Below are 26,473 nucleotides of genomic sequence, written 5' to 3'. Positions count from 1 at the left end.
TGGTTTGTCAAAGGAAGAGAGAATATAGAATGTTGTGCATAAGCTCTTAATTGTTTTCACATAGAAGGGACAAATGAACTTCTCACACTGTGTTGGCCAAAGCAGGTCATATGGCCACACCTAAGTTCAAGCAGGTGGGGAAAATGCAGTCTTGTCTGTGTCTGGAAAGAGAAAAGAATCAGAAATACTGCTGAATATAGATTTCCAGAAGGAAGGGATATTTAAAGTGAGCCTAGAACCATGATTAGGGGAAAGGCATTCTTGGAAGGCAAAAGAATTTGTGTAAAGGCACAGAGATGTGACATGGCCTCACATGTTCAGAGATTCAAAGTTCAGGAACTTTGAGGAACCCAGAGTGTGAGTAGGGAAGTGGTAGGAGATAGTATTAGTGAGGTTAACAGGAGCCAAATAATTAAGTTTATTATCAAATGATTTTGGAATTTATCGTCATGGAACCAACAGAAGTTTATAAGCATGAGGGATACATGATCAGCTATGGGCTTTTAAAAAGGTATCCTATGTTAATAGAGAACCACTACATTGTGACACCTCTCAGCCAACACAGATTTCTGTATCTATCTGAAAGTGGCTGAACAATCTAGCAGAGTAAATATTTACAGCAGCAAGTGTCAGATAGTTTCAGAGAGTTATATCCCCTCTGGCCTGGCCTCATTCCCCAATGATGTTTCGGGTTAATGGGCACCAAAGCACATAAGTACCAATACATTCAAGCAAGACCCATCCTTCATGTGTGTCCTTTGAAGGACAGAAATGGAATGGTCTCTTTACCATGTGCCCTTGTTTATGACTTTGTGCCCTGTAAGTCTGTAGTCATTTTTTTTGCATTTTATGTGTAAAAGACTGAGGTGGTATATATTTTTACTGTTGTCAGGCTTAAATAGAGTAGAGCAAACTTTTCATATAAAAATGGGTAGCAATAATGAAGGGCAGGCCTAGAAATCAAAGGCTAATTTTAGGTGTGAGCCAAAATTTGGAACTTTTGTCATCATAAGGCTGATTAGAAAATGACATGGTATCAATTCAGTTCTCTCTTGTTCAAACACCCTTCAGGAAGATATATATTCTCATGTGCTTAAACTCATGAGTCAGTGGTTTATTGGGTGTCAACATGGTAATGAGAGTAGTAGGCGTGTAGTAGGTCCTCTATAAAGAGAAGTGATTTGAACTAAATTAATTACTTATGCTTCCTTCCTCACTACACTATAAATTCCTCAAGACAATGTCTACTTCTTATGGATCTTTATATCCTAGTGTACAGTGCCTGGTACATTAGTACCTGATGTTCAATAAATGTTGATTGAATGGAACCTAATTGGCCAAATAACCCCTCCCAAGTGCTAATTGGTGCTACACCTGCCTAAAAGAATTAACACATCTTGCCAACATGTGACTAGATTGCTCTACAGTATCTAGTCAAGCCGAGTCAAAGCAGGCCATTTGTTTGGGATGTGTACCTTAAACGGTAAGGAAGACAGACAGCTCACAACTTGACCTACAGGCACAGTCTTAAAGAATAAGTACACCCAGTCAAGGAGGGGAAAAAGCTATGTGCCCTCATGTTCTTGGGTCTGCTAGATGTATTACTCTAATTTAGCTGCAAACAACACCCAGCTCAGTTTTACAGATAGCATATGAGAAGATTCCCTTGCTATTTGCAGCTAGCAGTTCTACACAGGACAAAGAGTCTAGAGCATAGTTTTCAAGTGATGACCTGACTTTCTCCAGGATTTCTAATCAAGTCTGGCCAAGACCCTGCAGATGTACCTTTGTGCGATTGCCTTCCAGCCAGATACTCAGTCAAGCTGCTGCACTTGGTTTTATATCATCTTATGACATATAAATGGACAGAAATGGGAATCTGCAAATTTAGTATGTCCTTGGTGTCTCATTTTGCTGTTTCCTGTTCTTCAGAATTTCAAGGGACCAATGGAACCAATATTCCTAATATTCTTGACTTCTATGCTTGTTATAGTCCACAGCCCTTACGACTTTTCTTTCACTAATCTATCAAGCCCTGTTAATGTCACTAAAAATTTATTTATTTAATTTGTCTTTTTTTTTTTTACCTCCACCATCACCACCACATTCCTTCAATTCATTTGTCTTCTTTCAGCTAGAATGTTTTAAAATTAAAATCTGGTTATGTTATTCCTTGGCCTAAAAGCTTTCCATGGTTTTCCAAAGTCATGGAAACATGCCACGAGACCCTTCACACTCTTACTCCTACCTGACTCTTCACTCATTTATTATCACCCATCCCATCGGCCTCAGCACTCCCACCACAGTTCATCTTTCATTCACCTTCTCCTGCCTACACCGAAAATGCTTCCCCTCCCCCAAAGCAACCACTCCCCCTTTAGTCTAATTAACTCCTATTCATCCTTCTGATTTCACGTCCAACACTGCTTCCCTGGTGATGTCTTTCCCACCCAGCCCCCATTGCTCAGACTAACTCACATCCCTCTATTAAGAGATCTCACCCTGTACCTTTTCCTCACAGCCCTTAGAATTGTATTTTTGTGAATCTGTATAAGTAATCAGAGGACATGGACTGGGTCCATTTTTCTTGCTGTTGTATCCCCAGCACCAGCTGTAGGGCCTGGTCTTTTGTGGACCTTCAGTGTACACTCATATAATGTTGAATGAATGAAGAGTGCCTCCTTGTTCCTGAGTGTATGTGTGGAGTCTGTAAGAGAGTGAGTGATCTGGGCTTCTTCAGGGAACCTGCCTTATAAACAAAACTTTTCTAGCAAGCTACTTTGGATGCTTTAGGGATCCAAACTGGGCCTACTTCAATTTTTACTCAATGTTAAGTTTTGAGGTTCTGGGGTAGAAAATGACTTTATGGCATTTCTGATATTTGAATTAATTTTACATTTGTATTCTTAGTCATATTTTTATTCCTTTTACAGCCAAGTAAAAAAAGAACTATATTGTATTTCTCCGTATTCTCTTCTCCCACCCATGCTTCAACTCACTGCAATCTGACGTCGAGTGAAAAAAAATGTACAATGTGAGAGTTGTGAGTTAAGTTTTATTTGGGGCAAAATGAGATCGATAGCCCAGGAGACAGCCTCTCAGAGAGCTCTGAGGAGCTGCTCTGAAGAGGTTGGGGGGAGAGATCAGTATAAATGTGACTCTGGCGAAGGCGGATATGTGCAGTCAAGCACACATTTTGGCAGAAGGTTACCGCTAGTCACGAGAAGGGTGCCGCTAGTCACGAGGAGCAGATGTCTCCCTTATGATTTTAGTGCTTTTCTAGATATGAGAAGATGTAAGAATTTGGGCTCATAAAATCTCCTGAAAATATCTAATTATCTGAAGGGCTGTTCTGCCAGTTTTTCCCAGAGCACAGAGTGCCTCATTCCTGATCTCCACCCTGAACTCCTTCCAGGGTGTGATGAAGGTCAGTGACTATGGTGGCTAGTGACAATCCTTGTAGAGGCAGATGGCAAGTGACAATTTTTAGTTGGCACTGGCTTTAGACTTTATTTTTGCAATGAAATGAACTGTTTTGTGTTGGCTTCTGCCTATCCTTAGTGATGCTATTGACTAGGACTGCCTGGGGGTACTCATTGGGGCCCATACTTGTGGTGGGCCCCACAGACGTGGAGGGAGTCAGTGGTGTCTGGGCCAGCTTTTGTGGTTCTTATTATGATTACAAGGTGCACCTCAGCAACAACCACCAGGGAACTTTGAAGAAACAAGATTTATTACTCACAAGTCCTGGAGAGTACATGGCACACCCAGGGCTATATCGTGAGGTTGTAGGTAGAGAGAGAGAGAAAGAAAGAGAGATTGAGAAAGAGAGAAAGAGGGAGACAATGAGGGAGAGCCCCACAGACCTGGGGTTCTGCCCTTACTGGGGTCCAGGGTGGGGTACCTAGGATTTCATGGATTCACACCTTACTGGTGATTGGTTTTTTTTTTTGGTATATGACAGAGGTTTTATTGAAGAGAGGTGGGAAAAAATGATGTTTTCCAATAAATTGTATGGGAACAATTGATGTCAGTATGGAAAAAAATTAAACTGAGATCTTACGTCTTAAATAGCACAAAATTCAATTCCAGTTGGAGTATAGATTTAAATGTGAAAGGCAACATTTTCAACTTTTGGAAGAGCATATTTGAGAATGTCTTTGTGAACCAGGGTTGGGAAGAATTTCTAAACAAAACACAAAACTAATGGAAAACACTGATAAATGTGCCTACATTAAAATTAAGCAGTTCTTTTTCATTAATGAAAAATAGTGAAAGATGAGTAATAAACGAGGAGAAGACTTTACAACATATATAATTGACAAAGGACTAGTAATTAGTATATATAATGAACTCCTTCCTGTCAATAAGGGAAAGAAATAATCTAATTGAAAAAAAAGTCAGGTAAACAAGTTCTTTCTAGAAGAGGAAATCCAAATAGCCAGTTAGTATATGCAGATCTGTCAACCTCATTAGTAATCAACAATATGTCAGTGAAAACCGTAATGGTTTATAATTTCCAACCCACTAGGTTAGGAACTTTTTATAAGTTTCACAATAGCAAGTATTGGCAAGGATGTAGAATAATAAGAATTCTTTTCCTGTCCTGATGGTAAAAACACTGTGGAAAAGAGTTTGACATTTACTTTTACTGGTGATGTTAAGAGCAGGAATTAAAGCACAGGAAGGGAAAAGAGGGGTCATACAAGGGATCAGTTATCTAGGTTATCCAGCGCTTTATAAGGGGGAACTTCATGGGTGAGGTGACTCTCTAAGCTGTGTAGCTGGAAATATGCTTATTCGAGATGCATGTCTTTGAGACAGATGCCTTGGCAATCAAAAGCCTAATGGCAGGCACTTACATTACAATCAAAAAAGCTAATTGTCAGGCACTTAACACTACATTAACCCTTCCCCATTTCCCTTGCTGAGGATACCAGCAACCTCCAAATGGCTAAATCCAAGGGACTCTTTTTAGTCATTATCTCATTTGATCCCACAAGAGAATTTGGCACAGTCAAGCAACCTCTCCTACTGTGATTCTATTAGATCCTTTTTTTAACTCACCTCTTATTGACTGACCCGTCTTCTCATGACATTGCCTCTTTTCCTAATCTTGTACTTTAAGCTCAGCAAAAGGGGAAAGAAAAAAAAAAAGGGAACCCTCTTGCACTGTTGGTGGGAATGTAAATTGATACAGCCACTATGGAGAACAGTATGGAGGTTCCTTAAAAAACTGCAAATAGAACTACCATACGACCCAGCAATCCCACTACTGGGCATATACCCTGAGAAAACCACAATTCAAAAAGAGTCATGTACCAATATGTTCATTGCAGCTCTATTTACAATAGCCAGGACATGGAAGCAACCTAAGTGTCCATCAACAGATGAATGGATAAAGAAGATGTGGTGCATATATACAATGGAATATTACTCAACCATAAAAAGAAACGAAATTGAGTTATTTGTAGTGAGGTGGATGGACCTAGAGTCTGTCATACAGAGTGAAGTAAGTCAGAAAGAGAAAAACAAATACCGTATGCTAACACATATATATGGAATCTAAGAAAAAAAAAAGGTCATGAAGAACCTAAGGGTAAGATGGGAATAAAGACACAGACCTACTAGAGAATGGACTTGAGGATATGGGGAGGGGGAAAGGTAAGCTGTGACAAAGTGAGAGAGTGGCATGGACATATATACACGACCAAACGTAAAATAGATAGCTAGTGGGAAGCAGCCGCATAGCACAGGGAGATCAGCTCAGTGCTTTGTGACCACCTAGAGGGGTGGGATAGGGAGGGTGGGAGGGAGGGAGACGCAAGAGGGAAGAGATGTGGGAACATATTTATATGTATAACTGATTCACTTCGTTATAAAGCAGAAACTAGCACACCATTATAAAGCAATTATACTCTAATGAAGATGTTAAAAAAAAAAGCCAAGGAAAAAAAAAGCCATATAAATTTTCCAAAACATTGTACTCTTTCACACGTTTGTCCTTTGCACACGCTGTTTCCTCTTCCTGGAAATCCCTTCTCCTGTTTGTCTATTTTGAAACCTCATTTCAGCTTTGCCTGCTGTTTAAAGAAATTTCTAGGTCCAAGATGGAGCCACAGTGCCACATCAGCAAACTGAAACTTACAGTCCCTGGGAGTTCTCCATTTGGCCAGAAATGTAGTACATCCTATAGCCAATCCCCAAATGCCACATCAGCTCTGGGCTCTATACTTATTTCCTTGTTCTTTCTTTATTTTCTATTCTCTTCCTTGTTTCTTATTCTTTACCCCGTGAAAGCTCTCCACCTTCTACCCCATTTTGGAGTCTCCTGGACCCTTGGGAATAGAGACTGCCTGCTTCTTGAAGTGTTAAATAATGTTTGTTTGTATCCCCTACGTTATTTTCTTTAATCATTTTTAACAGATGTTAACTACTGTAGGACTTGAAATTTGCACTCTGAAAAGCATGGTGTTTTATGTTTTTTGTTCTTTTTCTGTACATTTAATTTATTTATGGGTTCTTTAGTTTCTAAAAGAAAGCTACAACAGGAAAAACTCTTGTCTCAATTATGCTAAGGGAAACAAGGAGATAGAATTTTGAGTTGTTGATTTTTCAACTAGTGTTATCTATTGATTGATTGATGATTGGATAAGTTGCTGGGCCTCACAACTTTAAAAAGGGACATAACAAAGTCTGGTTGAAAGTAAGATAAGTCAATATTGAGCTATGGGGGTGTGGGATTCCAGAAAACTGCCTGTGTTCCCAGAGTGAGATTTTATTCCAGGTTGGCCAGCCTTCAGACTCCCCACCTTCCACTGAATACACAGGCCAGTCCCCTTGTAGGGATGATGTGTCACTTTCATCAGTCTACTCCTGCTCTGAATCCATAAAAGGTTTTGGAAAAATTTCTGGGGTCATGGATCCCTGCACATCTCCAGAGTGCTTGAGCCCATCAGCCTACTCCTCTCTAGCCTACTGGCCCTGACAGCTGGCTGAATGAGTCTAGTTACGTTGCGTTGAATCTCTGGCGTAGCACAGAGTGCCGTGTTCTGGCCTCCTCTTCCCTCCCATTCTCACTCGCGGGGTCCTGTTTTAGTATGCCGGTGCAGGGTTTATCCTTCGGGGTACTTCAGTCTCAGTTGATGAGATAGCCTTTCCTCCCTGAGCCTCCTTTATACTTCTTCCATCTTCCAGTTTGAAAACAGAGAAGGACACTTAGAAGCAGAGTTTTAAAGGGAGATAGTGTGCTCTCTTGGGACCTGATTTGATGGTGGAAGAGGAAATATCAGTGAGAGGCTCCTGAAGAGATTTGGTGGGACCTCGCCTCCCATCCAGAGACTTTCTTCCTGGAGCTCTTCTTCACTCCAAATTTAAAAGGCTTTTGTTTGTTTGACACTTTATATTTTTGTATTGTATTGTATTGAAGTATAGTTGATTTACAATGTTGTGTTAATTTCTGCTATATAGCAAAGTGATTCAGTTATACATATATATATTATTTTTCATATTCTTTTCCATTATGGTTTATCACAGGATATTGAATATAGTTCCCTGTGCTCTACAGTAGGACCTTGTTGTTTATCCATCCTATATATAATAGTTGCATCTGCTAACCCCAAACTCCCACTCCATCCCTCCCCCACCCCTCCGCCCCCTTGGCAACCACAAGTCTGTTTGTTACGGTGTTTGACTACTTTAAAATGGGATGCTTTTCCTTCACAGAAATCTATTTTATTGTAATTAAGAAGTATTTTAGATAAAAACAATTCCCTTGATCTTTATGCATTCATTAAAATTCCCAAATAGCCACGCCTGGTTGGAAAATGATTGTAAAAGTCATCATTTTCCCTTCTTTTCTTGGAAATCACACAAACCTCACAAGGAGAACTTGGAACAGGAATGTAAATTCCAGATGAAACCCAAACTACAAAATAAGTCAAGGGACTGCCAAAACAAGTGGAAATTGGACACGGATGTGCAGGGGTGGGGCTGGGGGACAGAGAGAGGTCTTCAATCTCAGAAGGCCCTGGCTCCTTACCCCTCTGTGGCTGGAAGAACCAGACCAAACCCTAGGCCTGCAGCAGTAGGAACATGTGGGTGCCTGGCCACAGTAGGAGTTTCTCTGTTGATAAAAGGTATTTGCTAGAAGCTGAAGCCCTAGGACAGTGGGGGAGGGGAGAGACCTGACATTTACAGCCCAAATTTCAGTCTTGAGGAGTCTCTTGCAAGGCTGCCATTTGGTCCAGGCCGGCTTCTGTGGGAGTCTCCTCCTCCTTGTGACCCCCACCCCCAACATTCGTCACATATTTCAGTTTTATTTCTTACTTCTGTTTTTCTCTGCAACCTCTCATCTAGTTAATTAACACACCTAGCGCCACATAGATTTAATTTTTTTTGGTGAGAACATTTAACTTCTACTCTCCTAGCAAATTTTAATTATAGAAGCCAGTGTTATCAACTGTAGTCACCATGTTATTCATTAGATCCTTAGACCTTATTCATCTTATAACTAAAAGTTTGTTCTCCCTATTTCCCCATTCCCTAGCCCCTGGCAACCACTTTTCTACTCCCTGTTTCTTTGAGTTTGACTTTTTTTTCGAAAAGATTCCACATATAAGTGATATCATGTAGTACGTATTTGCCTTTTCAGTCTGGCTTATTTCACTTACCATAATGCCCTGCAGATCTATCCATGTTGTCACAAACAGCAGGATTTCCTTCTTTCTCATGGCTAAATTATATTCCTTTTTGCATATATATATGTGTATATATATATATATATATATATATACATTTTCACATCTTCTTTTTCCATTCATCCGTTGATGGACACAAGTTGTTTCCATTGTAAATAATGCTACAGTGAACATGGGGGTGCAGGAATTTCTTTGATATCCTGTTTTCATTTCCTGTCGATATATACCCAGAAATGAGATTGCTGGATCATAGGGTAGTTCTATTTTTAATATTTTTAAGGAAACACTATACTGTGTTCCAATATATATTTGAGTATATTAAATACATTATTTTTATGAATACTCCCCAAATTTCAGCATTTCACTTTGAATTTTTCAGTTTTAACCTTTTCTCTTTTGCAGATCCTTTTGAACTCACTTGCTGTCCTATAAATGTTTTGGCAGTTTTAGGATTTAGGTTTTGCTGTGTGAATAATGACAAAACTTACCAAATTATCAACAAATATTTCTTTTTTGAAAAAAAAATAATTCTTCTGTGTAGAAGGTTCATAACAATTAGTATGACGTGGAATATTTGTAAAAATTTTCATGGATTTCAGTATTTTTACTCTGTGTTGAAGTATAACATGGAAATAGCAAAATGCACAAGTGGTAAGGATATATAGCTCAATGAATTTTTTTTTTCTTTTATTTTTTGCGGTATGCGGGCCTCTTACTGCTGTGGCCCCTCCCGTTGCGGAGCACAGGCTCCGGACGCACAGGCCCAGCGGCCATGGCTCACGGGCCCAGCCACTCCGCGGCACTTGGGATCCTCCTGGACCGGGGCACGAACCCGTGTCCCCTGTATCGGCAGGCGGACTCTCAACCACTGCACCACCAGGGAAGCCCAGCTCAATGAATGTTAACATATGTATATGTCTGTATAACCAGGTCCAGATATAGAACATGTCCAGTACCAGAAAGCCCTCTCCCTGCACCCCCTTTCCAGTTCGTAACCCTCCAGGCCTCTATCTGACTTCTATTATGACCTCTAATACCATAGGATGGTTCAGTCTTTTCATAACAGCTTTTAAAAAGAATGTTTAATTTTCATCTGTCCCTACTCCCTGCTGCCTCAGCTGCTGGCGGGCCAAGGGTGGGAACTTACTGCTAGTGGAAGAAAGACAGAGGCTGCCAGTCCCAGGCAAGGGGGGGACTGAGGCAGAGGAGAAGAGACTGAGGGAGGGAGTGTGAAAATCCAGAACCCTGGAGCCTTGGCTTCCCACGACTCTTGTAGACCCTGCCAATCCAGCCAATATTAAGTATTAAAGGCGTTATGAACAATTTAAATAATTTATTTTTGATAAATACATAAATGTGGAAAATTAATCATTTGATGACTTGATCTTTTAATGTGCGGCCTCTCAGTGAACTATTCCTTGGCTGCAGACTCAGGATGAGACACTCGGAGTCCACTGTAGCCTCTCTTTCTTATAACAGCCAAGCTGCGATGCTGTTTACAGGCCGGCTTTGGGACTGGGAAGGGAGGGATGGGTGAAACTCACAGGCTTGCAGAACTGTGGGTCAGTACAGTCCTCAGCTGTACTTCTTCATCCATCCAGAGATGATGAAGCAGAAACAGACTGGGGGCTTCATGGAAAAAGGAGCTCATGACCCTTGAGGGAGTTGGCCTGCCCTGCTAGACCTGGTACTAAACAGCTGTCCCAAAGCAGTGAAGTGAGGAGGGCCTTGAGTAACTTCAGGTAAAAAGTCACAGTTTGACATCAGAACGCAGTTGTTGCAATGATCCTGATCATCCTCTCTGACCCTGTGTAGCATTGACAAGACCTGATCGTCCATTCTTTCTGTGTGAGTGAAGGGAGCCAAGGAGAGGGCAAAACAAGGCCAACCTGGAGTTTTCAGGCTTGCTCAACAGGGTTCAGTGTAGTATCATTTGCTAATTGGGAAAAGTAAAGATATGTGGGGGAAATAAAGACGTCAGTTTTCATGAGGTTACATTCGATTTTCTTACTAGATGGCCAAATGGATAAGCAGTTGGATTTACAAGCCTGGAAGTGAGAAGAGAGAGATAAATTTAGGAATTTTTAGCATATGGATGTTATTTAAAGTCACGGGAAAGCAGTGTTTTTAGAACTGTGAGTCACGACCCATTAGTGTTATCACATCAGTTTAGCGGGTTAAGACCAATATTTTTAAAAAATTAAATAGAATAGGATATCATATAGTGGAGTAGAAAGTATGAGAGAGAATCATATTCTCATAAACTATTTGTTTTGTGAAACTGATAATTCCAGTAAACTATGTGTTTATGTATATGTGTGTGTGTATATATATATATAGATAGATAGATAGATAGATACACACACCCACACATATGTGTATATATATATTTGAAATACATGTCATTAAGGTGAGAGTAAAGAAGAGAAGAGGACCCGGGGTTAAGTCCTGAGGGACAACAACGCTCAGAGGTCTTACAAATGAGGAACGGTGAAGTAGCTGGTGTTAGTGTAAGGAAAACTGGAAATAGAGGGGTCACAGAATTCCAGAGAGAAGGTTTCAAGTATTAGAGAATGAGCAACTGTGTTTAGTAATGCTGGGAGGTAGGACAGATGAGGGAAGAACTCCATCTATTGGATTTGGTTCGCTGGAGATTCCTGGTGACCTTGGCAAGAGTCCTTTGAGTGGATAGTGGGAAAGAAGCCATATTAGTGTGGGTAGATGAGAGAATGGCAGATGAGAAAGTGGAGACAGGGTGGATATAGAATCTTTTGGAATGTTTGACTGTGGAGGAGCTGAAACTGAAGGGGGCAGAATGGTACTAGGTAGTTTCATTTTAAATAATAAGTTAAGTAAAATAATTTTTATGGACAAGAGAATGTAGAATGTATTTGCATCTCCACTCCATTAATTCTAGCTCTGATGTTGGTTTCTTGGTTTAGACCAAAGATGGCAGCATGGACGGACTGGAAATAGCTGCTTGGAGCAGTGCTGAGAAGGACTGTAAGGCTGTGTTTGACAGCATGTTGCTATCCTTGACTTAGATTGAGATGTTGGAAGACAGGTATGAAAAAATGATTTTAAAGAGGGATGACAGTGTTTAGTGGTTAGATTTTGCTCAGTTGCCTTAAGAAAAAGAACAAAAAACAAAACAAAAAAAAAGAACAACAACAACAAAAAAGAACAAAAAGAAAAAGAACAATCTCATACTGAACAAAAATATATTTAATAACTATGTGCTTATTTTTTTTGCAGAAAACAAAACAAGATTATATTGTACTATCAAGGATCTTAAAGGCAGGGAAGCAAGGCATATACACAAAGCTAAAGAGTAGTATGTAATTTCATGCCTAAGTGACTGGTAGAGAGAGTAAGTTCTACAAGATAAGATGATTAAAATGTGCTGTGGGAATTGAGGAAAGGCTCATAGAGCAGTGGTTTTTGAATTGTGACTCTCAGCCCATTAAAGCATTGTATTAATTTGCCAGTGTTGCCACCCTAGCAAACTTAAACAACAGAATTTACTTTCTCATAGTTCTGGAAGCTAGAAGTCCAACGTCAAGGTGTCAGCAGTTTGCTTTCTCCTGAAGTCTTTCTTCTTGGCTTATAGATGACCATCTACCCTTGGTGGCTTTACATGGTCTTCCCTTTATGTGGGTCTGTGTACTAATCTCCTCTTCTTATAAGGACAACAGTCACATTGGATTAGGGCCCACCATATGATCTGATCATACCTTAGTTACCTCATTAAAAACCTGTTTCCAAATACAGTCACATTCTGAGGTAATGAGGGTTAGAACTTCAAAATATAAATTTTAGGGAACAGAATTCAGCCCATGACATAGTATCATAGTGAAGTCAATTTAGTGGTTTAAGATAAGCATAAAAAAGAAATAGAATAGAAAAGTACAACAGAATAGAAAATATCAGTGTGTATGCTATAGAACCATGTTAAATAATTTCTTTTTATAGGTTATAGTAAAAACAATAGTTTAAAAGCCACTGTCACAGAGGATCCTGGAATACAGCAATATGTGACTAGATAGGACAGGGGGAAGGTTATATAGGAACAGAATGAACAGGCGATAAGAGGATACCAGACATGACATCTTTTGAAAGATAAATGAATCATCTGTTTGGAAGTGAACTCTGAAGCCAAGATGTATTTAGAGACCTTAAGGTTGGATCATACTATAGTCTTGAAGACCAGGCTAAGAACATGAATTTTCATACTATTGGCAAAGAAGGATTTTAAGCAATAATGAATTTGGTAATTTATCAAGATACTCTGGCAACTGAATTGGAGAGGGGAGAGCCTAGAAGCAAGAAGATTGGAAGCTGTTGGGTTTCACTGGCATGGATTGAGGAGGTCCTTAAACAAGGTAGAAAAAGAAAAAGAAAGATGACTACCAGATATATATCAGAAAAAAAATATCAGTAGGACTTGTTGACAATAAACACAGGAGACAGAAAAAGACAACTAGCGAAGGTTGGAGGGCTTCTGGTTTTAAGGAAGTATATAAAATCTCATCCAGTTTATTTTAAAATTAAAATTAAGTAAAAAATTCAGTTCCTCAGTAACACTAGCCATATTCCAAGTGCTCAATAGTCCTGATGTGACTAGTGGCTGTAGTATTGGATAGTACAGACGGAGAATATCCATCACCACAGAGAGTTCTACTGACAGCACTAGAGTGCTTCCTTGTGGAGAACTTCCTTTTGAGATGCTACCTCAGCATCCATGCCTTTCATACTTAGAGGCATTTTCAGTTATAACTTTGATAAAATTACTGTGTGGTCACTAGAAAAGTCCACCTGTTCTCAAATCATTCACTCATCAGCCTATTAAATTCCTACCATTAGTTTCCATTGCTTGGGCTTAAGCCCTATACAGATCTAATTAAATTCCCAATACTCTAAAAGAGGCATGAAAAACCATCATAAAGATGCTTTAAAAATTAATTTTTAAATATGTAAAAAGCTAAGAAAGAATATGGCCCTTTTAAAAGTTAGAACCAACTTTTAAGCAAATGTCAGAAGCAAGCAGAGTTAATAAAATATGAAATGCAGGTAAGAAAACTATTTCCAAGTTAATTAGCTAATCAATAGAAATAAAATGGAACAGAAATATGTCAACGTCTTGGGGGGAAAACAAGGACTCTCCAGGCCTGATGTTCAAGAGCCAGTTTAAAATAGAGGAAAATGTTTACATATATTCACTAATCTCATCTTGTGAGATAGTTATTATTTTTCCCATTTTATAGCAGGAGGAAAGGGTGTAGGAGAAGTCCACTAACTTGCTCAAGGTCATTTAGCTACTATGTGCAGAGCCAGGACGTGCACTCTGGTCTTTGAGTGACCGAGTGTTCCCATATGTTTAGCCACCTCTCCATGGGAGCACAGACATCTCAGGTTGCTTGTTGGTTGAGTGATGGTCTGGATCAATTAACTGAATTTTAATCGAGGAACTCGTATGATCTGAGGGTATCCTCTTTTTACCTGGCTGGTGGTACCCAAAGATTTGGTGTATGATCAACACTTAGGAAGACTGGTAACATTCAAACATTTCACTCTATTATACCAACTTGTCCTGTCTAATATCTACCCTGGAACAGCCGTCTGATTGAGTTCATTATTATCACCTACTGAGACACATTTTATCAGTAGGATTTTCTTCACCTTTGCTGGCTGACCAAATATCCCTAAACTTAATCCACCAAACACATCCCAAAATACAGAAAAGAATCACAATTTAGGGGCACTCATGCTCCCTCGTAGCATATCAAAACATCACCATATTGTGTCACAGGGGATGTGAGTAAACCTGGGAACTGATGAAGCTCACCTGTGTATGCCAACTTTTCAGAATTTTGTTTCAGGTTTTCAGGGTACATGATTTAGAGTTCTTAATGAGCTAGACTGCTGCCAGAGAAATATTTGGTTTTATTTTATACGAGTATACACTTCAGCTCGTATGCAGATGATGTCATCCCATATGAGATTTCTCCAATTGTTAATACATATGTTCTCCCCATTTGTAGGCCCTAACAGTGTGGCAGTAAAAATCCTGCCAAAATTTCACTGAGGCCATGAGTAACTTGCTTTCCCAGATGTATTATACATGACGATATGCTGGGAATTGATTTTTCTTATAGGTTTCAGCAATAAGAAGCCTGAATTTTATTCCTGGTAGGTTGGACAAAGGACATTGTAAAACTGGAATGTGTTGGGAGAAATGCTGCCTGCCTATGAAAGAACCTAGATGAGTCAAGGAGAAAATATTTTTAAAAATTCCTTCCACAGTTCCATATCTCTAGTACCTATACCCAGGAGTACCCAAAGCCAAAATCCTTCAAGCATTGGAAGAAAAACATTGGATTCAATGTTTCTGAAGACTGTTTTTAAGACTCAGAATTAGGGTGCATAGTAGGTATTAATTGTAGACCTCATAGTAGAGAATAATGTGAAATGGTGTTTTCTCAGTGCAGGATATTATCATCTCATCAAGATATCTTAGAACCATCAACCCTTTCTCTTCTGGCAGATTTTATAGACTCTGTATCTGCTCATCAGAGAGAAACACTCTGTTAAGGGGATTCTATGCCAATGATACAGCCTTTCTTGTCATGTCAAATGCAACTAGTTTCATTTTCTCAATACCCAGGCATCTGTGCCTGAGAAGCTGCCTATTTCTTTGTTGCAAATAGAGGAAAAAATGAATTTTTTTTTTTTTTCCTGAGTTAGAACAGTTCCTCCCAGAGACCCAGCCTCAGGAGATGCTGAGACTTGCCCGTTTTAATATTGATATCCATCCTTTCTTTTGTCCCTTCTCAAGTTAGGCATCGTTTTGTTATCTTTTCAGTCATAGGAGCATCATCAGCCCTGTGTACTGATGGAGTCTAAAATGTAGCTTCTTCCTGTTTCAGTCTCTCTCTCGTATTACATATGATATATATAAACATATATATCATTTTTTCCCACTGTATCTTTGAGATAGACTCCCAGACGTGGGATTGCTAGATCAATGGAAAATAAATATACATGTAATTTGGTTGTGTTTTGTCAGATTTTCTCCATGTGGGTTATATAATTTTGCAGTCCCACCAACAATGCATTACAGTACTTGTTTCCCCACAGTCTTATGAAAAGAGACTATGGATTTTGCCTACTTGATGGGTGCAAAGTGGTTTCTTAGTGAGTTAAAATTTGTATCTCTCTTAATGTGAGTGAGACTAATCATTGTTTCCCATGTTTAAAGTCCAGTTGAATTAATTTTTCTGTGAACTGCTCATTCATTTCTTTGCTAATTTTTCCTGTGTTGCTGTACGTGGTTTTTAAATTCTCAGTTTTTAGGAGTCCTTCATGCATTAAGAATATTAGCCTTTTATTTATCAGTTGCCAAAATGTTATATCCAGTTTGTCACTTGTCTTCGGACTTTGCTGATGTTTCTTGTCATTCATAAGTTTTCACGGTTATGTTGTCATATTTATTAATATTTTAGGTTGCTCCTACATTTTGAATTACCTGTGCTATTTACAATCCTTGTTTCATTTTTTATATTTGTGATTCCTTTCACTTTTACATTTTTAACTCAAAATCAATATGTAAAAAAATTGATTTCTCCTCTTCCACCTCTCACTAGACTCACTTTCTTCTCTTGACTTCCTTATTTCTATTAATGGCTCCCAAAAATCTCTTTGTCATTTGAGCCCCAAATCTCCAAGTCATTCTTGATTTCTTGCCTTCCCTTTTCACTTCTGAATAGATTTCTTAATTCTGTTTGTGATTTTCTTACCTGGTAGGGGAGAATTCCACAGAATATAAAGATTATAGAAAAAGTCACAAAATCCAGCCTCATTTAGGATTAGATTTCGAATGTGTTTTGGTTTAAAACTACAATAAATCAAATGTAGTATTTACTGGTCAATAATACAAACTGGAAGAATATTTTGATTTTTCTTAAGTATGATAAATCAGTTCAATCAATGATTAATAAAACTCAAATTCTCTGAATGGGTTTTAGAAAAAAAATAAATCAGTGAGAAATAAACTTTTCAACAGCTTAGGTAAGATACACAACCCAGGACCATGCCTGTTTCTGATGAATAGTTAACTCAGGTATGGGGCAACTGAGTGGCATATCTTGTTTGCTCTAAGAGCAAAAATTCCTGAGTAAAATGGTCCAACAGTTACCAAAGTATGATTCAGTAGGAGCCACCAGCCTCAAACCTGCTAAAGGTTACATGCAATTTGTAGAAGAAACCTTGAGAACAAAATGTCTTGGACCAAGAGTATGTGAATAAGAGTTTGGTGATTGGTGTCACTTCCACATTTTTCTTTTTTTTTTTTACCTATAACACCCAATAAATAGGCTTATTTTCTTTTTTAAATTATTTGATGTTTTGAAGTTCAGTGTGGGAAACCTGTGGTCAATTTATATAAGCTAGTGCTTAATTTCTAAAAGAAATCCAGATGTCCAGTGTCATTTGGTAACTGATTTTCTTAAGGCAAAATAAAGCGTGTGGAGAGCAAATATTAGAATGTTGACAGTGGCTTGTGTAGATGATAAAATCGGTGGTCAACAAGACCAGAGTTTTATTTTCATGACTATTCAGAATAGTTCATATGTTTCTAGGATTACTGATGCATCCAAAAATTATGAGCAAACATACAAGTAACACTCTCTCTATCAAGAGAGTGTTAATTTTCTTTCATGTCAAAAGAGCAACATCTTTCTTGATTTTAGTTTATCATCTACATTTGAAAGAAGGCTTTTAACGATTGTCAGCCATTGAGCAAAGTGAGTTTAGCTTTAAAGAATGAATTAAAAAAGAACAGTTCTGACAAAAAATAGCAAACTACTTAACCAATAATATTTAGGAATAGAATGAGAAAAGTTTTAGACTTAAAAATTTGAAGTTCAAACTGATCATTGATTAAGAAAACCTGTGAAAATGAATGATTATTTATTTGTGTGATTTCACAAATAATGATAAAAAATAAATGCCCAAAGATATAAGGACATAATGTAAACCAAAGTAAATAGGCTCACTATTTATTGATAGTTGATTTTCTACTCAACATTGTTTGACTTTCTGTTGCTGTGCATTACTCTACCCCACATTATTTTGTGCCAGTCAGTGCTATAGCAATTTGGACATGATTTGTGGCTGACAAACAAGTGACATGCATAGAATCTATTTTAGCCCTGGTCGTACACTGTGATTGATGGAGAAGCAGTGACACAGTTTTCCCCAGTTGTCTAAAAGGTAGACACTGCGATCCTAGACAAGTTAGCTATATTTAACTTTGTATGCGATTATTTATCAAGCATCAGTTTATAAACATTACCCAACATAAATGAAACCAGAGTAGGACATTCATGAATTATATTATTCCAAACTGAATAACAGAAATTAAGAAATTAAACAAAACAAAAACAGAATCAAAAATAAGTCTAAAACTTTTTATTCCCAGGGATGCCTGTTTCTATCAACGTAGTAAATTAGATACCGTAAATGACTCTTGTGATTGAAACAATTAAAATTCGGGATAAAATGTACTTTGAAAACCTTTTAAAACACACTGATAAAAAGGAAGGAATATGCAGAGGCAAAACCAAAGTTACATGGGAATGTTGGGGGGCAAAGGAGATGGATACAAGTCCTCAGAACTGGATAAAGCAGAGAACCTAACAAGAGACTTATGAATAAAGCTGGAACCCTGGAGAAGTATATCCTTTACATTCTTAGTATAAGGTAAGTAGGAAAGAAACCTCATTGTGAAGAAGGGGAAAGCAAAGAAACTTAACTATGCTTACCGTGATGTGGGGTAGAGGAAAAAAACTAATCTCATCTGAGACTGTGTAACTAAATTCAGCCCTTGTGAATATGTGTGGGCGGGACTGATTCTATCTCTGTGGTCTGAAAAACCTCAAGCAGCATGTTTAAAGTGTTCCTTGTTTGGAAGTGATCCCAAGCTAGGGACGCAAGCAAATATAATTTACCTTCGGAGAAACTTCACTTCAACCCAGCCCTTGAAGCATTTTTACAGAAAAAAATTCCAAGGAAAGTGAGCTGCCGATAGTCGAAAATCACAAAGCATGTGAAGTCAGTCCCACAAGAACAGGTGGGACAAGAGACACTCTAACAGACCCACAGGGACTTTGGGATTATCATAAATTGAATATGAAATGGAATATGTCTAAATCAATTCAAAATAAGCTTGAAAATTCGAGCAGACAGGACTATTAAAAAAAACCTCCCTAACAAATAGGAAAAAGAATCAAATAGAACTTTTAGAAATTTAAAATGTACAAAAAAAATTAAAAATCCTATGGACGGATTAAATGTCATGTTAGATAGAGCTGAAGAGAAAGAAACTCTGTGAACTGGAAGATAAAACTGAAAAAATAGAGTGTTTTCGGACGCCCAGCGGTCGCGGCAACTTGGGCCGATCTTCCGCTGGCACAATTACAGGCCGCGCAGCAGCAAAGGATGAATGGAGCTCTGGGAAAGGCGCTGTGTCTGAGGAATGACACCATTTTTAAGCAAGCCTTTTCCCTCTTGAGGTTCAGAACCTCAGGAGAGAATCCCCTCTGTTCTGCAGGTGGCATTCCTGAGCATCAGTCGGCACTACAGGTCACAACCCACGCACGGCATTGGAAGATACAAGCACCTAGTTAAAGCACAAGAGTTTCTTTCTCTTTTGCTTCCTGCTCAGCCCAGGAAGAAGAGGGGAAAAGTGGAAGTGAGACCCATTAATCTGGGGACAGATTATGAATATGGGGTTTGAAACATTCACCTGACTGCAAATGTATGGCCCTGGCAGAGAGTTACGCCCGGTATGTTCACAACCTCTGCTACCATCTCTCCATTAAAGTCGAGGAAAGTTATGTGATGCCCACCAAAACCGTGGAGGCATTGCAGTTGCAGGTCCAAGGCAGCAAAATGCTCCTGGACTCAGTTCTTACCACCCATGGGCGAGTGGTTCAGATCAGCGGTTGGAGCGCTACATTTGCAGAGATTTTCCTGGAAGTAATCCAAAGCAATCTTCCTGAAGGAGTCAAACTGTCAGTGAGGGAGCACACTGAAGAAGACTTCAAGGGAAGGTTCAAAGCCCAGCCAGAACTGGAAGAACTGCTAGCCAAGTTGAACTAGCTCCCTGCAGACCCTTTCAGGCCAGCACTGGTGATACTGAGTGGCAAGGGGAAGAGCTTCCTGGGTGGCCAAAGTTAAGGAGGAGACCCTGACTCTCAATATCATAAGTACCCATGTCCACAGCCAGGGGTGCCTCCTCTGCTCTGTGGAGGAGTGCTTGCCGACTGTCACCACTTTCCTTTGAGCCAACCCTAGGTATCTTCCATCTAATAAAAATCTGCTGATGATGGATAGATGTGTGTGTATGTGAGAAGTCAGTCCATCCTGTCGAGTGTATTTAACTAAGGGATTCAATTTCTCTTTGCCTGGTGCTTTAGCATATAAGCATGTCCCCCTTCAGTGTTTCTCCAGTTAGAGTGAACTCATCCTTTAAATCACCCTGGCATGGAGTCCCTTTAGTGAAGCAGACAATCATAAGTAAACTCTCTGTGGATAGAAGGCATAGGGAGGGAGATTTTGTATATGAAAAAACCCTCCAGGTAGGATCAGGGTCTGTCCATAAGTGAAAAAAAATTACCTTGTGGGGTAGTGAGTGACCTGTCATAAGTATGCAGGTAGATGTTACATAACTGCAAATTAGGGTTGCCTGGAATGAGTTGAAGCAAAGAATTAAAGGTTGATCTTGGTCACGTGTCAGAAAACTACTGCTTGTGAGCCAAATCCCAACAACTGCCTATTTGCTTTTTAAAAAGAATTTATTGAGGTGAAATTCACATGTCACAAAACGAACCATTTTAAAGTGAATAATTCAGTGGTATTTAATGCATATGCAGTGTTGTGCAACCTCTATCCAGTTCCAAAACCCCATTGCCTGTTTTTGTAAATAAAGGTTTATTGGAAGAGAGTCCTGCTCATTCATTTACAAAAAAATAAAAACTGAAAAAATAGAGAATATAGGGACTTCCCTGGTGGCACAGTGGTTAGGAATCTGCCTGCCAGTGCAGGGGTCACGGGTTCGATCCCTAGTCCAGGAAGATCCCACATGCCGCGGAGCATCTGGGCCCGTGCTCCACAACTGCTGAGCCTGTGCTCTAGAGCCTGTGAGCCACAACTGCTGAGCCCACGTGCTGCAACTACTGAAGCCCCCGCACCTAGAGCCTGTGCTCCGCAACAAGGGAAGCAACAGCAATGAGAAGCCCACGCACCGCAGTGAAGTGTGGCCCCCGCTGGCTGCAACTAGAGAAAGCCTGCACACAGAAACAAAGACCCAATGCAGCCAAAAATCAATCAATCAATAAATAATTGAAAAAAAAATAGAGAATATAGATCCAAAAAGACAAAATGAAGCAAATTATGAAAAGCAAAATAACTACTATGCTTATGGAGGATAAGAGTGATATATATACATATATAATGTGTGCTTATGGATTATAGGAGTGGTAAGATATATATATATATATATATATATATACACATATACACATATAATGTATACCTTATATATAATTTCAGGGATAAGTAAGAGAAACAAAATGGAAGAGGCAATAGCTAAGGGATAGTGAATGAAAATTTATCCGAATTGTTGAAAGACACCAATCCTTACGGGTAGGAAACCCAGTGAACTGCAAACAGATTAAGGTACTCCACTGTATACTAACTAGTCCGTCTGCAAAATACAGGTATTGGGTTTCTCACAATGTCACAAGCTGCAGCTAAAAGTATGCAATGACCTCCATTATGTTTCCAGTATTCCCTTAGTGCTTATGAGCCTTTAGGGGAGTTTCTAGGAGTAAAGTTTTCTGTGACCAGGGGCAATGCAGACTTGTGAAAGGTGACTGAGAAAAGCAGAAGCGACAGGATCCTATTGTGGAGGGGCAGCCTTTGGGTATGTTTCACCCCTAGCATGATCATCTTCAGACATTCATGACTGCTACAGAGAAAAGGGGAATTTGGTTGTCAGGAAGACCTAAGGAATGAATGTGCTCTGCCTTACATTGTCCCTTAGTGCAGTCAGTTAATATTATGCTAATATACCAGTTTGGGGACATTTGGGGGTCAGAGAAACCTGTGCTTCATAAATTATAGGCAGTATGTTTAAGTTTGACCAAAGTTCTAAAAAATGCACAATTATTTATGAGTTGCCGGAAGAGCATAGAAAGGAATTGAATATTTGCATGTGTCTGTGAAATAACCCAAATGCTGTGTTAGGGACTTTATATGCACAGGTGTTTAACCACTGACTGTCCTACTGACTGTCCTACGGAGAGCTACGAGGCCATCAGTGCTCAGAGAGATGCCAAGTACTTCTGTTGTTTACTGACCAGCAGCATCTTTTCTCTTCCTTTCTTGTAATACTACCTGAATTTCTTTACCTATCCCCTGTGTAGTTTGAGTGACAACGGCCCCACTCCAGTTCTTGAGGTGGGCTCTGATTGCTTTCAGTTAACTTGAGTGTCCTCATTTTCTGGGGGCAGTACTTACCCTGGGATGGTCCAGTCAGTGTGCCCTGGACCATCGCAGGGAAGGCTGGGACTTGGGCCCCTTCTCTTCCATGACTGGGTGTCCCTTGAGGACAGGGAGTTTGGAACTGGGACAAAGACTCTTTTCTTGACCAGACTCTAGACAGACTCCTCTGAGCCCAACTAGACCCTGTCTTGAACATCTCCTCAAGACCCAGTTTTAGCAAGAATCCTGCAAATTCAGGTTATCAAGAGAGACTCCCTCACCCTCACTATTTGATCACCCTCAATATCTAACCAAATTTCTCATCTGTCACCATCCCGCAGGTGATATGTGATCACCCTGGTCTGCCTTAAGCAAGAATACTTTCAGGTAGGTTTAGGCAGAATCCCCTTTTCCGCTGATGTTTCCTCTTAGTAATTTTCCATCCACTGACCCCCTCACCTTGCTTCTTGGCTGTCAATCCTTAGTTTTCCTTGTTGTATTCAGAGTTGAGCTCAATCTCTCTCCCCTACTGCAGAACCTCATTGTTATAGTCCCTATAATAACAATAGCCTATTGCAATAGTCCTATGTCTGCCTTACTGTTGTAACAAGTGTCAGGATAATTGTTTTCTTTAACAACTGCTATAGCTACCTGGGGGAGCCAACGGGAGAAAATTGCAGAAAAAGAATGCAAAAGTTCAGATGACATGGTGAACCTCTGGACAACCTGGCTTGGGACCAAAATTTTTTTCTGACCAAATCTTTTTTTATTTTCTTTCTTTCTTAAAGCACTTTGGATCAATTCTGTTCCTTTGATCTGAAATATTCTGAACTAGTATTAATAGGAAATGGGATATTAAAATATGGTTCCCTTTGAAACCTGTACCTCTTGCTCACTGTACAGCTTTCCAAGTCATAAGGACAATTAGAAAAAAGTAAATCTCCATCCAGTTGACAAAATAACCTCAAAACAAAGATCCTAATCCATCGTTTGCTCTCACAGTCCTGGTCCGTAAATGAAGAAAGAAAATACGGAGTTAAAATTAAATATATAGTCTAGTAGCAATTTTTATTCTAGTTGTTTATCTCGTCTCTTGACAGAGATAGGCAGAACAGGAACTAAAGGCTAATCAAGACTCAAAAGAGGAAAGGACTGAATAAAAGCAGAATAAAACTAAATCAAAATAGTTTGATATTGGATTTTCTACTTCTACCATTTTGGAAAGCCAGGGTGTTTCAGCTATCAAGAAGGTAGCACTTGTGGATTGATTTTGCTGGTTAAGACGAAACCCAAATTCTTTTGTTCTAGAGAAGTAATTTACACTAAACACCAGAGCCCCTGGTCACTACAAATAGCTGTTATACACTCCAAGTCAGAATAAAATCCACACATTCATAGTCATTAGTCCATGTGGACATTTGAAAGACACTTTTCTTTTAACATCTGTATTGGAGTATAATTGCTTTACCATGGTGTGTTAGTTTCTGCTTTATAACCAAGTGAATCAGCTATACATATACATATATCCCCATATCTCCTCCCTCTTGTGTCTCTCTCCCACCCTCCCTATCCCACCCCTCTAGGTGGTCACAAAGCACCTAGCTGCTCTCCCTGTGCTATGCGGCTGCTTCCCACTAGCTATGTATTTTACGTTTGGTCGTGTATATATGTCCATGCCACTCTCTCACTTTGTCCCAGCTTACCCTTCCCCCTCGCCTTGTTCTCAAGTCTATTCTCTATGTATGCATCTTTGAAAGACACTTTTATGGGCCCTTTACCTGAAGGGTTCATATGCCTCAGGTGCCTTCACTGAACTGCTGAATATCTATTACTGACATTAATTTTAGCAAACAGTTTCTAAGATATGACAGAAATTTATTTTAAGTACTCATCATTCTGATAGGGAAAGAATGCTCCTCAAATTTTGTAGACAGAAATCAGAGGTGCAGAGAGAGATGAAGTACCCATTAATATCAGAAGCTGACAAGGAGAGTTGCATGATCAGCTGTCTTTGTAGAAGTTCAAGTCTTTTCTTGGTGTTTCCTCTGCTTGCCCTGGAGCCACCAAATTCACTCAAGATATTAGAAGGTACCAAGCCATAGAGGGGAGACCCCAGGAGAAGCCCATGAAGTGGACAGAACTATCCCCAGGCAGGTGTTCCCTAAGGAAATGAATCGGATGCTAAGATCCAACCTTGCCAACTAGTAGGAACCATCTTTGAATGTAACAATAGGTAAGGGTCTACTGCCAGGAAGTTACTTTCTTTTGGTAAAGCCTGGTGCTTTGTCTCCTCAAGTTCAGTGGTGTGTGTGTGTGTGTGTGTGTGTGTGTGTGTGTGTGTGTGTGTGTATAAGATTCACCTCAAGTCACAATTAGCCTTTGAATACAGAGAAATTTAAGGTCTGCATCTATACTCCTTTCCACAGCAACAGGATGATTTTCCCCAAGCATTGGCCCCAAATGTCAATTTGCTATTTTACTCTAAATTTTAAAATCGTATCTTAGGTAATGCTAATTCCATTTGTAACTTTTCAGAATTCTAATAGGCATAAATAACCCTAGATCACGCTGTAGTGAAAAACGTAATCAATTAACTCATATCAATTTGGGAAGATATAGCTAAAGATAAAAGTAAAGAGCTGAAAGACATTTCCTCGTTTGTTTGTTTTTCCTTTTAAATATGCTTTATTTTTCCTCAGGCATATAACAGGACACTTGAATAAAAAGTTATGGTAGGGTAGAAATGTGCCTGAAACACTACAATGGCAGAGACATTGCTTATGTGTTAGTACCTTGCCAGATGTTGATGACACTGGATTCAGTCACATGCTTTCCAGGGTTGGGTAATTTTTAGTGAAATCTCAATTCTAATTTTGTTCTGTATCAAGGATCCCCGAAAAATATGTGCTCAAATAGTTCCCCTTATTGAAAAGCATCTATAAGTTTTAAAATATCAAATTCGATCACAAACTGTGTACATAATTGCTTTTCAAAGCTATCAGAGATTTTTGCTGTCATTTGATATTCAAAACTTTGAAAGGATTTTCTTCTGAACTTCATGACCGGATGATGGTAGTAACGAGACAGTATTCATTATGCTTCCTCTCTTGAGTCTCAGAGAAGAACAATAATAATCTTGAAAAATGATACAGAAAAGGCATGCCATTCTTAATTGTACAAATAGCAAACTGTCCAGGATGGAGCTTTGTACAGTCTGTAACTCTCCACAGGAATTTCTGAAAACAACTAGAAGTGTTAGAATATTGAGGCCAGGAGCCCTGAAAACAGCGTGTAGCTAATGGCTCCATTCAAAGGAATTGTCACTTCTCTCTTGTCCTTTTCATTAGCCACTGCTTCTCTTCTGTTTTGCCAGTTTCATTTTTCCTCCAGGCAAACATGCTGTAAGGCATAAGAGAAGAGGGTGGGAGACTAATTAGTGTGTCAAGGGGAACTAGAAGGTATGGTGAGAAATTCAGAATCTCATTTTCTTTTCACGCCCTTAGAATTGATTTTGCTGTCACCATTTAAAAAATAACAGATGGATGTAATTCTATTGTTTGATGGAGATAAAGTACTTTCTTCCTCTCTATATATAATTTGCTGCAAATTCTATTAACCAAGTATATATTTCAGAACCAAAATTATTAAAAATTTTGAAGTCTTAAATAGTTTAATTATGGCTATGAAATGAATTGATTTGCATTTGTTCATATATGTAATTACAAGTCCAGATAGAAGTAAATTAAAAGATATGTAATCAGATTAGAGTGCTTGTCAGAAAAGTAATGATTTTTAAAAAACTATGCATTAGGGGAAAACTTTGCAGTCTGCTATTAAAAGCACCCCATTTATGACATTATTTAGTTGCAGATTGAATCAGAGGCAAAGCTTTGTTGTTTGTTTTTAATACACCTCTAGACTCCCATCCTGGTGGAAAGTCTTGTTTATAGTGTGGTTTGTGACTGTTGACAGAAGGTTTTCACAGATGAACTCTTACTAATGCCTTCTTGTTTTCTTACTGAGGAAGGTGGTAGGCAGGCACCAGCTCTTTCTGTGAGCTACCTTTATTTAATACTGAGAAGCAGGTGATTGACTCCTTTCCCTTGTTATCATGTCTTGATTGATATTCACATCCTCCCCCATTGGATGTTGGCGATATGAAAAAGTTAGACTCTCTTGCCAGGGCCTCGTTAATCTGCGGTGTTAGGTATTGATTAGGTGAACGTTAA

At 39.2% G+C, this 26,473-nt stretch overlaps 1 pseudogene across 1 annotated transcript; it reads left to right on the top strand.

Moving 5' to 3' along the window:
* The first annotated feature begins 19,196 nt into the window (after positions 1-19,196).
* Positions 19,197-19,859, top strand: LOC309971893 (large ribosomal subunit protein mL48-like; annotated as a pseudogene). The gene has a single exon. The product of its transcript is annotated as a large ribosomal subunit protein mL48-like (transcript).
* The last annotated feature ends 6,614 nt before the right edge of the window (positions 19,860-26,473 follow it).

Source organism: Leucopleurus acutus (assembly GCF_964270905.1).
Source record: "Leucopleurus acutus genome assembly, chromosome: 15".
In the NCBI taxonomy this organism is placed as follows: Eukaryota; Metazoa; Chordata; class Mammalia; order Artiodactyla; family Delphinidae; genus Leucopleurus; species Leucopleurus acutus.
Note: the sequence above shows the minus strand (reverse complement) of the source record. Positions and strands in the feature narration are given on the sequence as shown.